General features: G+C 48.5%; 1 protein-coding gene across 2 annotated transcripts in view; it reads right to left on the reverse strand.

The window, feature by feature from the left end:
* RBM46 (RNA binding motif protein 46) overlaps window positions 1-15,726 on the reverse strand; it is a 120,443-nt gene that overhangs the window by 84,679 nt on the left and 20,038 nt on the right. Inside the window, exon 1 of one of the 2 annotated variants that reach the window (XM_075347659.1) lies at window positions 9,789-9,815. The exons of the other annotated variant lie outside the window; for it this stretch is intronic. The gene's annotated coding sequence lies outside the window, so the exon portion shown is untranslated. Of the gene's footprint in view, window positions 1-9,788; window positions 9,816-15,726 lie in introns of those variants that run through there. 2 annotated transcript variants of the gene reach the window in all.

Genomic DNA, 15,726 nt, shown 5'->3' on the forward strand with positions numbered 1-15,726 from the left:
GACACATATGGGAATGTGTAAATAAGCATCTTAAACGTCTATGGAAGCTAGGAATTCTCCTGGTTCCATGGCGGCTAGTACTGCTCTCAATGATTCCATTCGGAAAGTTCGAATCCGTACGAATTTGTTCAGCCGTTTGAGGTCCAAGATAGGGCGGACAGAGCCATCTTTTTTTGGAACGACAAAAAGATTTGAATAGAAACCTTTGCCGCGCTGTTCCAGGGGCACTGGAATGATGACGTTTGCTTTCTGTAAAGAGGCTATGGCCTGAAATAAGGCCTGGCTTTGCGTTTTGGACTTTGGAAGACGAGAACGCAGAAACCTGTTGGCCGGCAGGGAATGGAAATCGATCTTGTAACCTGAGGTGACGATTTCTCGAACCCAAGCATCGTGAGTGTGGTCTAGCCAGATATCCCGAAAAAGCAGAAGCCGCCCTCCCACAGGAGTCGGATCTGCGGGATACCTGGCGTCATGCTGAGGGGGCCTGTACAGAGCGAGGTCCTTTGGGTTTAGGTTGCTTGGAGTGGGAACGCCAAGAAGAGTCCCTTGAGGGACCGGATCCTCGATCTGAGCATTGGGACGGTCCTTGGGCCGATGGTTTTTGGGTGGGCAGGCCGAAAGAACTGCCTGCGCCAAGAAGATTTTTTTAGTATAAAGCTGTGGAAAAAGAAGAACAGATAGGGTATTACCCCAATAATATGGGGGGAAGGGGGGGAGTATTACTCACCAGATGAAGTTGTGCAAGTCACAACTCCTTTACTCGCATATAAAATGTGATTAAGGCTGCAGCCCCCCGAAGGCAAATTACAGAAAACAGTAGAGAGGGGTAGTAATGCTGCGCCAAAAATCACTTATGAGAATCAGATTAACGTGTCTTTATTATTGGCATAGGTCTACGCGTTTCAGGAGCTCTGCTCCCTTCCTCAGGACCGACAAGCAAGAAAGAAACATCAAATCATTGATTGATTTGATGTTTCTTTCTTGCTTGTCGGTCCTGAGGAAGGGAGCAGAGCTCCTGAAACGCGTAGACCTATGCCAATAATAAAGACACGTTAATCTGATTCTCATGAGTGATTTTTGGCGCAGCATTACTACCCCTCTCTACTGTTTTCTAAGAAGATCTTTTTAAATTTCTGGCTACAGGCCGCTTTTGTGGTAGAATGGTACTTTTACCACCCGTCGCCTCAGATATGAGTTTGTCCAGGGATTCACCAAACAGACGAAGACCCTGGAAGGGAAGTGTGGACAGGGACTTCTTGGAGGCACTGTCCGCATTCCATATTTTTAGCCACAGAACCCTGCGGGCGAAGACAGCATTGGCTGCCGTTAGGGCTGACCAGCTAGCTGCATCTAGGGAGCCGTGAAGAAAATAATTAGAGGCAAGAGAGAACAAATCAAGAATCTCAAGAGCCTCTGGAGGAATATTGCAAGGGCGAAGCAACTTGCGCAGGTTCCTACTCCACACGCTCATAGCTCTTGCCACCCATGTCATGGCAAACAGGGGGCGCAGAGAGGAGCCCGAAGCCTGGAAAAAAGATTTGAACGCAGCCTCAACTGCGCGGTCGGACGAGTCCTTGAGAGACGCGTTGTCTGAAACAGACATAACTGTGTGTTTAGCCAGTCTGGATACTGGCGGATCCACAACGGGGGGTACCGACCAGGGCTTAACCATTTCCGGGGGAAAGGGATAAGCGAATTAAGAGGAGGATTTTTTATTAAACCTCCTATCAGGGTGATCCCACCGTTTAAATATTTGATGAAAAATCGGATCCTGGGCAAAGAACTTAGGAGGCTTCTTGGCTCGCTTGATTGCCGACTGAGAAGTCGGGTCCGAGGGCTGATCAGAAATCGACAGAGTGATTGACAGCCGCTATTAAAGTGTCTTCCATATGCCTAGACTTAGAAGGGACATCTGAATCAAAGTCAGAGTCTCGGGAATCGTGACTACTAAAGGTCACGGAGCCTGAGTTAGACTGACCATCGTGTGAGTCAGACGAGGCGGAGCAGTCGCAATGGCGCCTTTTGGAGACAGCCTTTTTACGTACTGGGGATGATACACCAGACGACGGCGGGCTCCTCTGAGGGAGCTGAGCCGGGGGGAGGTTGCGGGAGCCTGTGGAAGGCTGGGATATCTGAGCGGCCAGGTCATCTAACCTTTTAGACATCAGAAGAGCCCATGCAGGGATAGCCTCATCAGATGGGGGGTGCTGCCTGAATGGTGGCCGGGGCCGAACCCACAGATTGCACGACCCCCTGGTCCGGCAACACCTGTTGTGACACTAGTAGGGGCATCGCAGCCCCGGCAGAGTGGATAGCTTCGACCATTGGGAAACGAGCTTCCACAGGTGGTACAAGCATAGCACAGGTCCATAGAGGATGCCTGGGAAGCTTTATCACCCTTGCGGTTTTTACGCATGTCAGCAACAAACGTACAATTAGTACTGTGAGCCTCTAGCAGTATTACACAACTGTGGGTGAGGAGCTACTAGCAGTATTAGAAAGGGACTACTATACAGAGCTGATATATACCAATAGTAAAGTGGCATACACTGCCAAACAGTCGGTATATACCTGCAGACACAGTCAGTATATACCGCTAAAAGCTGATATACACCGCCAGCCAGCAGGCACACACCGCTAGAAAGACAGCGATATACCGCTGAATAGAGCGGTATATAGTGCTGCAGAGTTGCAGAGCCAAGGAGGCGATCTCACCCGTGTCTGCTCCCCGCTTGTAATGGCGTCCAGCGTTCTCTGGCAGCATGGAGGGGAGAGACGGCCCACTAGAGGGAGCGGCTTTTGGAGCAGTGCAGGGTGCGTTGCTAAGAATGCAGGCCGACACTGGGAGCTAAATTTATGATGCTTCCCCGGGAACACGGCCTGCATCGCCCCACCGGCGCCTCCTCAGGCGGCGGTTGGATGCAGGGGACGGGTACACGTTGTCTCCCTACCTGCTCTTGCTCCGTCTGAAGACACGTCGGTCCTGGGATGCGGAGATCTCGGGGAGGCATCTTTGGCTCAAGGCTAGCAGGTGCTCGGCTCTGCTTAGCCCTCTGGAGCTACCTTTGTGAGGTGCTTCCAGGGAGCCTGGAGGGGTACGCAGACCCGACCACTTGGGCGCGAGGGAAGACTGGCGGCTTTTGCACGCCAGGTTTCCTCTGCCCGTAAGCGGGGCGAACGAGGGTGAGTACACCTTGGTATTGCCCCATAGTCAAAAATAGAATAAAATCACAAAGAAAAAGAAATAAATAAACAGTGTTTATTTTAGTGCCTCCCTGCTGACACTAAAAAGAACTGAGCTAGTTCCCGCCTAGCTGGGGTTATATGCTGTGGGAGGAGGAGCTAAATCTATTTTAAACCTAGTGTCAAGCCTCCCCTGGAGACAACATATAACCCACTGTCTGTGTCCCCCAATGAAAAGGCGAGAAAGGAATAGACTTAGCTGGAAGCGGAGCTCTTGCAGTAACGGAGTGCACACCGCCCCTGGCTGATTAACCCTCTAGATGCCTCAAGCAGTAGCGGCATTTAAAAGGTTGTGAGAGGTAGAGAGGTCCCTCTCACATCCATATCTGCATCCCCATGACAAAATCACAGGGAGGCAGTGGCTGTCATGGCACCCAGAGGTTAAACAATGACCTCCTGGTGTGCCAGGTATGGTGGCCTGTTAGCTCAAGCCATAATTATGATGCATTGCAACACCTTATACCTGCGATCAGGAGAATAAAAATTAAAAGTCCCATAGGTGGACTAAGTAAAAAAGTTGAAAAAAAACCCCCCACAAAATAAAAACAAAAAATATTACACCAATATAAAAATGAATTTAAAAACAAAGTTAGGCTATGTGCGCATGTTGCATTCTATTCCGCAGCGTGTAAGTCACTGCCTGTGCGTCTCAGAACGTAGCCGAAAAAGCTGCGTTCTGAGACGCATTCGGCAGAACGCAACGTGCGCACATTCCTGCAGAATTCATGCGTTCTGGATGCTTTCTCTGCCATAGACAGAGTGGGAAAAGCATCCAGAACGCACATTTTTCAGTGCGGTCCCACTCAGCTCTGCAGCATCCCCATAGACTTGCAGCGCAAAGCCGAGTGGGACCGCACTGTCAAAAACAGCATGGCTGGCTGCGAGACAGAGCCGCGCGATCAGAATGAACTCGAATGAACTTCACCGAACTTCATTGTAATCGCGCGGCTCTGTGCATGTGCCGCGGCCTGATTTGCGGTCACCCGTGAAGGACTCACCTGTGATCGCAAATCCCCTGAATGACTGCAGTGAGCCGCGTGATCAGCTGTGCTTTCACTCAGAATACTCGCGGCCACAGCTGCAGTCCTCCACCTGAGAGCGGTGGCCGTGAGTAACCTCAGTGACAGCACAGCGGATCGCGCGACTCACTTCAGTTGCTGCATGGAGCTCACAGGAGCGGTGTTTTTCTACTGCGCTCCTGTCAGCTTCCGATGTAGCAGAGCTGAAAACGTCGTGGGACCTTGCGTGGATTACGTCGGACCTGGAGTTGTTTTTGAGGGGTTAATAAAGTGATGAAAGAGGGTGATTTTTTTGTCTTTCATTCCAAATAAAGAATTTTTTGGATGTGTGTGTTTATTTTCTTTAACTTACAGGTTAATCATGGAAGGTATCTCGGGGAGATGCCTGCCATGACTAACCTAGGACTTAGTGGCAGCTATGGGCTGCTGCCAGTAACTCCTTATTACCCCGTTTGCCACCGCACGAGGGCAATTCGGGATGAGCCGGGTAAAGTCCCGGGACTGTCGCATCTAATGGAATGCGGTAATTCCGGGCGGCTGCTGGCTGATATTGTTAAGCTGGGGGGCTCCCCATAATGTGGATCTCCCCATCCTGAGAATACCAGCCTTCAGCCATGTGGCTTCACCCTGGCTGGTATCGAAATTGGGGGGACCACACGTCGTTTATTTTTCAATCATTTATTTATTTATTTTTTTACTGCTCGATATAGACACGCCCACCGGCGTCTGTGATTGGTTACAGTGAGACAGCTGTCACTCAGCGTGGGGGCGTGTCTGACTGCAACCAATCATAGGCACCGGTGGGCGGGGTAAGCAGGGAATACGTGATGGATTAATGAGCAGCCGGCATTTTCAAAAGCGAAGCCGCCACACTGTGAACGCCATGCAGCACCGCGCCGGTGATCGTGGATTGATGAGTATGAGAGAGGGGGTGAGAGGGAGAGACCGACATGGACAGCGAGAGATATAGAGACATAGAGAGAAGGAGACTGACCGACAGACAGAGAGAGAAAGACGAAAGACCTGCCTTTCTTATGTTAAAAAAAACATGCGGATCGCAACAACAACAATAATGCAATGCAAACGCATTGCTTAACATTTTGGCAGTGTTTTTCTGCAACTCATTGATTTCAATGGGTGTAGAACACAGCCAAAATGGCAAAAACAATTGACATGTTGCTTCTTCAAACACAGAGATTTTGACAAATTTTTGACAATCAAAACGCTGCGTTTCAAAAAGCATCTTGCACACAGATTTTGCATGATTCTCATAGACTTTTCTGGGGAATCAGAACGCATGCATTTTGTCAATGACACAGTGCAGTTGTAAACGCAGCCAAAACGCCGAAAAAAAAACGCAACGTGCGCATACAGCCTTAAACTAAAAAAGTACACATATGTGCGTCCAGAACGACACAATCTATAAAATAGTTACACCACTTAACCCCTTCAGTGAACACTGTTTTTAAATAAAAGTAAACAGAAATAAGCACTTGAAATAGATCCCTCTGTTTGTAATGATTCTATAATATATGTTTCCTTTTTTGTATTGAATTACTGAAATAAATTCAGTTTTTGATGATATTATAATTTATTAAGATTTAAGTGCTCAGCTTATAGCAAGGGATAAATGTGAACTAATCCAAAATGTTCTATACCCCAAAATGCCACCAATAAAAGCTTCAACTCAACCCCCATAAAAAACAAGTTCCCACTCAGGGTTGTCATATGTTAACGGAAATATAGGGGCTTCCACGTTACTTGTAGAACAAAGGCTCTAGACATGCACAAAAAAATCCAGCAAAATCTGCGCTCCCCCTCCGTTCTGACCCCCACAGTGTGCCAAAAGTAAGGCTATGTGCGCACTTACCGGATTTTGCCGCGGAGTTTTTGCGGTTTTGCTGCATGTTTCGCTGCAGAAAATGTTCATAACATCTCTGCAGTGAATCACCAGCAAAACCTATGGGCAAAATAAATCCTGTGCGCACTAGGCGGAATTTGACAGCTGCATGTTTTGCTGCGCGATTCCCGCAGCAAAAACAATTTCATGTCAATTCTTTTCCGCACATCGCTGCGGGATTTCACTCCATTGACTCCATTGTTAATCGTGAAATCCCGCAGGGAATAACGCAGGAAGCAAATTCTGTGCGGTTCACTGCGTTTTCCTGCGTTATTCCCTGCGGTATTTCGCGGTTTACCTCTGGTAATGTACATCGCCTGTCTGCGGTTTTGCAGGGAAGTGATGTCATTACAGGAAGAGGAAGCAAAGCAGAGAGTAAACACACAGATCACAGACACAGACACATCACAGACATAGAACAGAGACACAGACACATAGAACACACATAGAATGCAAACGGAAATATAGAAAAAAAAGAACGTGGGCTCCGCTGCATATTTACCGTCCAGCCGAGGTAAGCACACAGCGGCGGCCCGGTATTCTCAGGCTGGGGAGGGAGAGGGGCAGGGTTAATGTCCCCCGCCTCACTCCCACCTCCCGCAGCTGAGAATATCAGCCGCAGCTGCCCCGGGACTGTCGCATGCATTATGCGGCAGCACCAGCGTGTCCCCGGCTCTTCCTGCCGCCGTGTAGCAGTGGCGGTCAGGGTAATACAAGGGGTTAATGGTGATGGATCACCGCCATTAACTCCAGGCTTGATCATGGCAGCGTCTATGTGACAGCTGACATGATCAACCCGTAAGTAAAGTGAAAAAACACAGACACCGAAAAATCCTTTATTTTAAATAAAACAAACAAGCCTCGTTCACCATTTTATTAACCCCTCCCGCACCAAAGCTCCGGCGTAATCCACAGGTCCTGCGCTGCTTACATCCAGCCGCGACTGTCACAGACACAGTGCTGAATGAATGCAGCAGACAGCAGAGATAATTACCGGTCATTTCCCACGGCCGGTAATGTGAACTCACTGCCGACCGTGGGAAATGCAGCGATCTGTCCTCTATCTATCTGTCTATCCCTTTATCTGTCTGTCTATCTATCTATCCCTCTATCTATTCTTCTGTCTATCTATCTACTATCTCAGAATTAAATGACTTTTTTTTTTTTTTTTCAATGTGCTTTATTGCATTGAATGCAATAAAGCACATCCCAACCCGCACGCGGCAAAACCGCGGCAATACCGCGAACAATACCGCGGTGAAACCGCAGCATACCGCGGCAAACCGCATGCGGTTTTTGGGTGCGGTTTGCTGCGGTTTTTTACCGCGGGTGCGGTAATCTTTGAGAGCATGCGGAATTTTCTCAAGAAAATTCCATTTCCCAGTGCGCACATAGCCTAATAATTCATATGTTTCTGTAGTGAAGAAAACATGTTTAATTTACAGGGTGCAGGTCTCCAGAACCTCAAGTTGGGCACAGTGTATGGGCACTACAATGTACGGGCAATACAATAGCAGATTTCCAATTTCATTCTGCAACATTCATTGCTGCTTGTTTCTGAAAAACACCCACTAAGGCCCTGTGCACACACTGCGTTTTTACCCACGGTTTTACCCACGGTTTTGCTGCGTAAATTTCTTGAGAAATGTTTGAAATCTTTCTGCAGACATTTCCCAGCAAAACCTATGGGTTAAAAAATAGCTGTGCGCACACTGCGTTTTTTTCTCAAGAAAATTCTTTGAGCAGAATTTCTTGAGAAAATTTCTTGAGAAAATGTGCATATCACTTCTTTTCCGCAGGTAGCTGCGGTATTTCACTCCATTCACTGTAATGTAATCGCAAAATACCGGTGGTATACCGCAGCTAGCAAATGATGTGTTGTATACTTTCGGTATAGCCGTGATTTACCTGCGGTAATGCACATCGCTGCCTGCGGTTTTGCAGGAAGTGATGTCATTATGACAGAAGAGGAAGCGGAGCAGAGTAAACACACACGTCACACTCCCTGGACGCCGCACAGAAGCACTTCCGTGTGACCTCCGGCAGGTTCCCGTGCAGTCTGTGACCCACTCCAGCCCCGCCGCTGCCAGCACAGCAGTGTCAGTGTCTGCCCGCAGTATCAGCAGCTTGTCACGCTGCAGTGCTGTCAGCCGCGGGGATGACTAGCGCTGCTGTCAGGAGGATAGATGAGATCATTACCTGCTGTGACAATCTCCTGCCTCCTGACGTCAGCGCTGTCACTGCCGTCTATGCCCTTCTCGCAGGCGGCCCGAGGCTGTCACTAGTGGTGACGTCACGGGCTCTCGCGAAACTGCTGAGAACGCGGCGGGCATAGAAGTCAGTGACAGCGCTGACTTCAGCAGTGGAGGAGATCGTCACTGCAGGTAATGATCTCATCTAACCTCCTGATGGCAGCGCTCGACATACCCTGCAGTGACCTGGGCTGACCTATTGATGTTAGCTCAGGTCACTGCATTGCTCTCCCAGCCAATGGGGAACATTCTGTTCTTCATTGACGTGGACAGTGACTATGGTATGGATCGTCGTGGGACCCCCTTATTGGATTACGCTGGACGTGGAATTGATTGTTCTTTTCAATATATTGGTGAAAGAGGGAATGTTTTGGGGAGTGTTTTTTCAAATAAAACTTTTTTTGTTGTCTATTTTTTATTTCTTACTGACTGGGTTGGTGATGTCGGGTATCTGATAGACGCGTGACATCACTAACCCGAGGACTTGATGCCAGGTGACATTACACATCTGACATCAACCCCATATATTACCCCGTTTGCCACCGCACCAAGGCAACGGGATGAGTTGGGGCGAAGCGCCAGTATTGGCACGTCTAATGGATGTGCCACTTCTGGGGCGGCTGCGGCCTGCTATTTTTAGGCTGGGGAGTGTCTAATAACAGTGGACCTCCCTAGTCTGAGAATACCAGACCACAGCTGTCCACTTTACCTTGGCTGGTGATCCAATTTGAGGGGGACCCCACGTTTTTTGTTTAAAATTATTTATTTAATGTAAAATAACAGCGTGGGGTGCCCTCAGTTTTGGATTACCAGCCAAGGTGAAGCTGCCAGCTGTGGTCTGCAGGCTGCAGCCGTCTGCTTTACCATAGCTGGCTACAAAAGATGGGGGGATCCCACGTCATTTTTTTTTAAATTATTTATTTATTTTTTGGCTAAATACAAGGCTAAGCACTCTTTAGTGCCACATGAAAGTCACTAAAGGGTGCCAGCTTAGAATATGCAGGGAGGTGGGACATTATATAGGTCTTTCTCATCTATCTCTCTATCTATTCATCTTTCCCTCTATCCATTATCTGTCTGTCTATCTATCGATTATCTATCTATTATCTATATTATTTATTGCAGTTACAGCATAAAAAACCGCAGGGACCAACCTACGGAAAAACCGCGGCAAAACCGCGGCAAAAACGCATGCAGTTTTCCCGCGGTTTTGGTGCGGTTTTTTACCGCAGGTGCGGTAATCTTCAACTCCCAGAAGTTTCTCAAGAAATTTTGAGAAAAATCACTTTTCTAGTGCGCACATAGCCTAAGTCCAAATTATCACTAAACCCGTAGATGAATTCCCAGAGGGGTGTAATTCCAAATTGGGGTTACCTGAGTGAGGTTTCTGTTCTTCTGGCACTTAGGGACTCAGTATATGGAGTCCGCAATGTATTGTGGGAAACTCTGCACTCCAGAAGTCAAATAGTGCTCCTTCCCTCCCGAGTCTCGCTGTGTGGCCAAACAGTAAAATACAGTCACATGTGAGGCATTGCTACGTTCATGAGAAATTGTGTGATAATTTTATCTATTTCCCTTTGTGAAAATGTAAAATCTGGGGCTAAAACATTTAAGTGGTAAAAATTTAATTGTATTTTTCCCTGACCAATGGTATAACATTTTATGAAACATACAGTGGGGAAAATAAGTTTTTTATATACTGCCGAATTTGCAAGTTTTCCCATCTACAAAGAATGGAGAGGTCTGTAATTTTTATCATAGGTACACTTCAACTGTAAAAAAAAATCCAGAAAATCACATTGTATGATTTTTAAATAATTAATATGCATTTTATTGCATGAAATAAGTATTTGATCACCCACCAACCAGCAAGACTTCTGCCTCTCACAGACCTGTTAAGTTGTTTTTTTTTAAGAAGCCCTCCTACTCTGCACTTATTACCTGTATTAATTGCATCTGTTTTACCTGTATAAAAGACTCCTGTCCACACACTCAATCAATCACACTCCAGCCTCTTCACCATAGCCTACATAAAAGAGCTGTGTAAGAACACGGGGGCCAAAATTGTAGATCAGCACAAAGCTGGGATGGTCTACAGGAAAATAGGCAAGCAGCTTGGTGAGAAGTCAATAACTGTTGTTGCAATTATTAGAAAATGGAAGAAATGCAAGATGACTATCATTCTTACTCGGTCTGGGGCTCCATGTAAGATCTCTCCTCCTGAGGTAAGGATGATTGTGAGAAAGGTCAGGAATCAGCCGAGAACTACAAGGGAGGACCCAGCCAGGTATGCTGCTCCATTATATAATCTTAAGGCTGGAAACACATCTATGTGAGTAAAATCGGTCCGAGTTGGCTGAAAAAAACTCGGCTGATTTTAATTCACGTTAGGTCAGAGTGCAATGCAACTGCACTGCGATCCTGAGATTTTTCTCATGATTGCAGTGCGTGTGCAATGCGTGTGTGATCCGTGTGTGATCTTTTTTTTTCTCAGCAGCTGTCATCTGCCATTCAGCTCTGCTACATGGCCGCTGACAGCACAGCCATGTAGCAGAGCTGAATGGCAGATGACAGCAGACACAGACAGAGCCACACGATCAGAATGAACTCGGGTGAACTTCACCCGACTTCATTGTCATACCGCAGCTCTGTCTGTGTCGCGTCCTGATTAGCGGTCACCCGTGAAGGATTCACCGGTGACCGCTAATCTCCTGAATGAATGAAGTGAGCAGTGCGATTAGCGCTGCTGTCACTCAGGTTACCCGCGGCTAGCTGGATCCTCCCCCCGTGACCGCAACTCACCTGTGACTTCATCGCTGTCACTCGGGCGACTTGCTGTCACTGTTGAAGGATCCAGCGGTGGCCACGAGTTACCTGACTGACATCAGCTGATCGCGCTTCTCACCTAAGTTGCTGCATGGAGCTGACAGGAGCGGCGGTGTCTTCTGCAGCTCCTGTCACCTTCATGTAGCAGAGCTGGAAGCCACACTGGACCTCTGTGGATTACGTCGGACATGGATGGGTTTTTTGGGTACTTAATAAAGTGGTGAATGAGGGTCTTTGTTATTGTTTATTATTTCAAATAAAGGATTTTTTCACTGTGTGTGTTTATTAACTTTAATTTACAGGTTAATCATTGGGGGTGTCTCATAGACACCTGCAATGATTAAAGGAGTTATCCGACATACACTCCAAAAAAAATTGTAAGCTAATCTGTGCTGTATTGTCATATAAATCACCCCTACATTGTTATTTTCTGTTTTCTAACTTTTGTTTCTCTTGAATTCACACTTTATTCCCTGCAGCTCTTGTTTACATTTAGCTCCAACAAACATGACAATTTCCTGTATTCTTGGTTGCCAAACCTCAGTCAGAGCTGTCACCGCCCAGCCTCAGTGTACAGGAACACCCCCTGCCTGGCCTCAGTGTACAGGAACACCCCCTGCCCTCCCTCTGCACATTCAAAGGCTGTCAGTATTCTGCCCAGCACCTGACCTCTCAGCATGTGACAGAGCAGAGATCCAGCTTCTCTCATCTGTGACACAGCAATCACATCCCATCCACAATGGTAACAGAAAGAGTTGTTACATGTTCCTCACCCCTTATAGATAAATGAATACTGTGTAAGGCAGACTATATATAGCACCCAATGTGAGTCTATAGTAGATATATACGCCATGTATGTACGGTACATGTGTGTGTGTGTGCGTGGTTTGTGTCATATAGTTATGTGTATACAATATAATGAGAGCGGATTCCTTTAGCGGACATACACACACACACGGTGGATGCAGCGGTGGCCGCGGGTAACCTCAGTGACAGCTCAGCTGATCGCGATACTCACCTCATTTGCTGTGTGGAGCTGACAGGAGCGGCGGCTGAGTAGCGCGATCAGCTGGACTGTCACTGAGGTTACCCGCGGCCACCGCTGCATCCAGGTAACCTCAGTGACAGCTCAGCCGATCGCGCGGCTGTCTTCATTAGCTGCGTGGAGGTGACCGTAGCGGCGGTGTATTATGCAGCTCCTGTCACCTGCATGCAGCAGAGCTGGATGCGACGCTGGAGGAACGTGGATTACGCCGGACAAGGAGGGCTTTGTTGTGGGTAATAAATTGGTAATGAGGGAATTTGTTAGTGTTTTTTATTTCTAATAAAGGATTTTTCGGGTGTGTGTGTTTTTTAACTGTAATTTACAGATTAATCATGGAAGGTATCTCGGTCAGACACCTGACATGATTAATCTAGGACTTATTGGCAGCTATGGGCTGCCAATAAGTCCTTATTACCCCGATTTGCCAATGCAACAGGGCAAATCGGGAATAGCCGGGTACAGTCCCAGAACTGTCGCATCTAATGTATGCGGCAATTCTGAGCGGCGCTGGCTGATATTGTTAGGCTGGGGGGCTCCCCATAACGTGGGGCTACCCATCCTGAGAATACCAGCCTTCAGCCTTATGGCTTTATCTGGCTGGTATTAAAATAGGGGGGACCTCACGCCGGATTTTTTAATTATTTATTTATTTATTTTACTGCACAGTATAGACACGCCCACCGGCTGCTGTGATTGGGTGCAGTGAGACACCTGTCACTCAGCGTGGGGGCGTGTCTCACTGCAACCAATCATAGGCGCCTGTGGGTGGGGAAAGCAGGGAATACGAGATTGTTTAATGAGCGGTCGGCTTTTTCAAAAAAGGAAAAGCCGCTGGAGCAGTGTGAACGCCATGCAGCATCGGGGATCGTTGAGTATGAGAGAGGGGGGGAAACTTCAGTCACTCGGGGGATTAGCGGTCACCGGTGAATCCTTCACAGGTGACCGCTAATCATGACGCTACACAGACAGAGCCGCGTGGTCGCTGTAAAGTCCCCTTTACACACTGAGACTTTGCTGCACAGCGGGAAACAAAAGGAACAAAGAATGGTCCTGAACGATTTCTAGCGATCACAACTTCACAGCAGAGGCCAGGTCGCTGATGTGTTTCACACACTGCAATGTCGCTGGGGAGGTCGCTGTAACGTCCCAAAACCGGTGACGTTACAGCGATGTCGTTTGCGATGTTGCAGTGTGTAAAGCCACCTTTAGTGCCTTTCATGTGGCACTAAGGGGTGCTTAGCCTTGTATTTAGCCAATAAATAAAGAATTAATAAAAAAAAAAAAACGACGTGAGGTCCCCCTTATCTTTTGTAGCCAGCTAGGGTAAAGCAGACGGCTGCAGCCTGCAGACCACAGCTGGCAGCTTCACCTTGGCTGGTAATCCAAAACAGAGGGCACCCCACGCTGTTATTTAAAATTAAATAAATAATTAAAAACAAAAAACGTGGGGTCCCCCCCAAATTGGATCACCAGCCAAGGTAAAGCGGACAGCTGTGGTCTGTTATTCTCAGACTAGGGAGGTCCACCGTTATTGGACACTCCCCAGCCTAAAAATAGCAGGCTACAGCTGCCCCAGAAGTGGCGCATCCATTGGACGTGCCAATCCTGGCGCTTTGCCCCAGCTCATCCCGCGCCCTGGTGCGTTGGCAAACGGGGTAATATATGGGGTTGATGCCAGATGTGTAATGTCACCTGGCATCAAGCCCTGGGGTTGGTGAGGTCAGGCGTCTATCAGATACCCGACATCACCAACCCAGTCAGTAAGAAATAAAAAATAGACAACCAAAAAATTTTTATTTGAAAAAACACTCCCCACATTCCCTCTTTCAACAATTTATTGACAAGAACAATCAAATCCGGGTCCGGCGTAATCCAATAACGGTGTCGCACGGCGATCCATACCATAGTCAATGAGACTCCCAGTCAATGAAGAACAAAATGTTCCCCATTGGCTGGGAGAGCCGTGCAGTGACCTGAGCTAACATCAATAGGTCAGCCCAGGTCACTGCAGGGGATGCCGAGCGCTGCCGTCAGGAGGTTAGATGAGTTCATTACCTGCAGTAACGATCTCATGCTCTCCTGACGTCAGCGCTGTCACTGACTTCTATGCCCGCCGCGTTCTACGCAGTATCGCGAGAGCCCGTGACGTCACTGCTAGTGACAGTCTCGGGCCGCCCGCGAGACGGGCAGAGAAGGCAGTGACCGCGGTGATGTCAGGAGGCAGGAGATCGTTACTGCAGGTAATTATGTCATCTAATCTAACCTGCAGCTACATCTGCAGAGAGCAGGGAGCCGCGCACACTGGGCGCTGGCTCCCTGCTCTCCTAGCTACAGTACACATCGGGTTAATTAACCCGATGTGTACTGCAGCTACATGTGCACAGAGCAGGAGCCGGCGCTGGCAGCGAGAGCGGCGGAGGCTGGTAACTAAGGTAAATATCGGGTAACCACCTTGGTTACCCGATGTTTACCTTGGTGACAGCTTTCCGCAGCTGCCTGATGCCGGCTCCTGCTGGCTTCATTTCGTCGCTCTCTCGCTGTCACACACAGCGATCTGTGCGTCACAGCGGGAGAGCGTCAGTGTCCCGCTCCCTGCCAGCCCCACGGCGTGAGAAGCTGCAGATACTGCGGGCAGACACTGACATTGCAGTGCGGGCAGCTGCGGGGCTGGCAGGGAGCGGGACACAGACTGCACGGGCAGTGAAGCAGCGCTCGTCATCCCCGCGGATGCACGCAATGCAGGCTGAGAATGAGAGGCAGCTTATACTGCAGAGGGGGGCAAACACTGACAGGGGGGGGGGGGGGGTTGGTGAAATGGGGGGGGGAACAGTTCCCAGGGCGTCAGGCAGTAAACATAATAAAGCGCTGGGGACACAGCGCTGGCAGTGTATCGGACAACAAGTGTTCCTTGCCTTATTGAACTGGACACTGACTCGGCTGCAATTCAGGGCGCACGTAGCTGGGCACAGGAGGCGGAGGAGGGAGACTACGGAGTGTGTGGGAGGTTGTGGGCAGAGTACGGGGTGCGGGGGGAATGTGTGGGAGGGGGCAGGGAACGGGGGCGTTTACTCCAAACACTGTACAGCCCAGCAGGGAGGTGACATGCTGTTCCAGATTTGCATGTCAACATGGCCCTGCCCATGTAGACGTGCAAAGGCCGGAAGCAGCAAAATCGCGGCAGGAGGGGTCACATGACCGCTCTGAGCCGGGGGAGAGGGGCTGACAGCGGGGCAGGTAAGTGGTCTCTATCTACTTACCTGCGCCAATGTAGCCCAATAGTGTAATAATGAAAAAAAGTCAAAAGAAGCCGGATAACCTTTTTAAAGGGGTTGTCCGAAATAACAAAAATTTTTGAGTTTAAGCTAATCTGTGCTGTATTGTCATATAAAACACCCCTACATTGTTATTTTTTGTTTTCTAACTTTTCTTCCTCTTGAATTC

Source organism: Anomaloglossus baeobatrachus, chromosome 1 (genome assembly GCF_048569485.1).
Source record: "Anomaloglossus baeobatrachus isolate aAnoBae1 chromosome 1, aAnoBae1.hap1, whole genome shotgun sequence".
In the NCBI taxonomy this organism is placed as follows: domain Eukaryota; kingdom Metazoa; phylum Chordata; class Amphibia; order Anura; family Aromobatidae; genus Anomaloglossus; species Anomaloglossus baeobatrachus.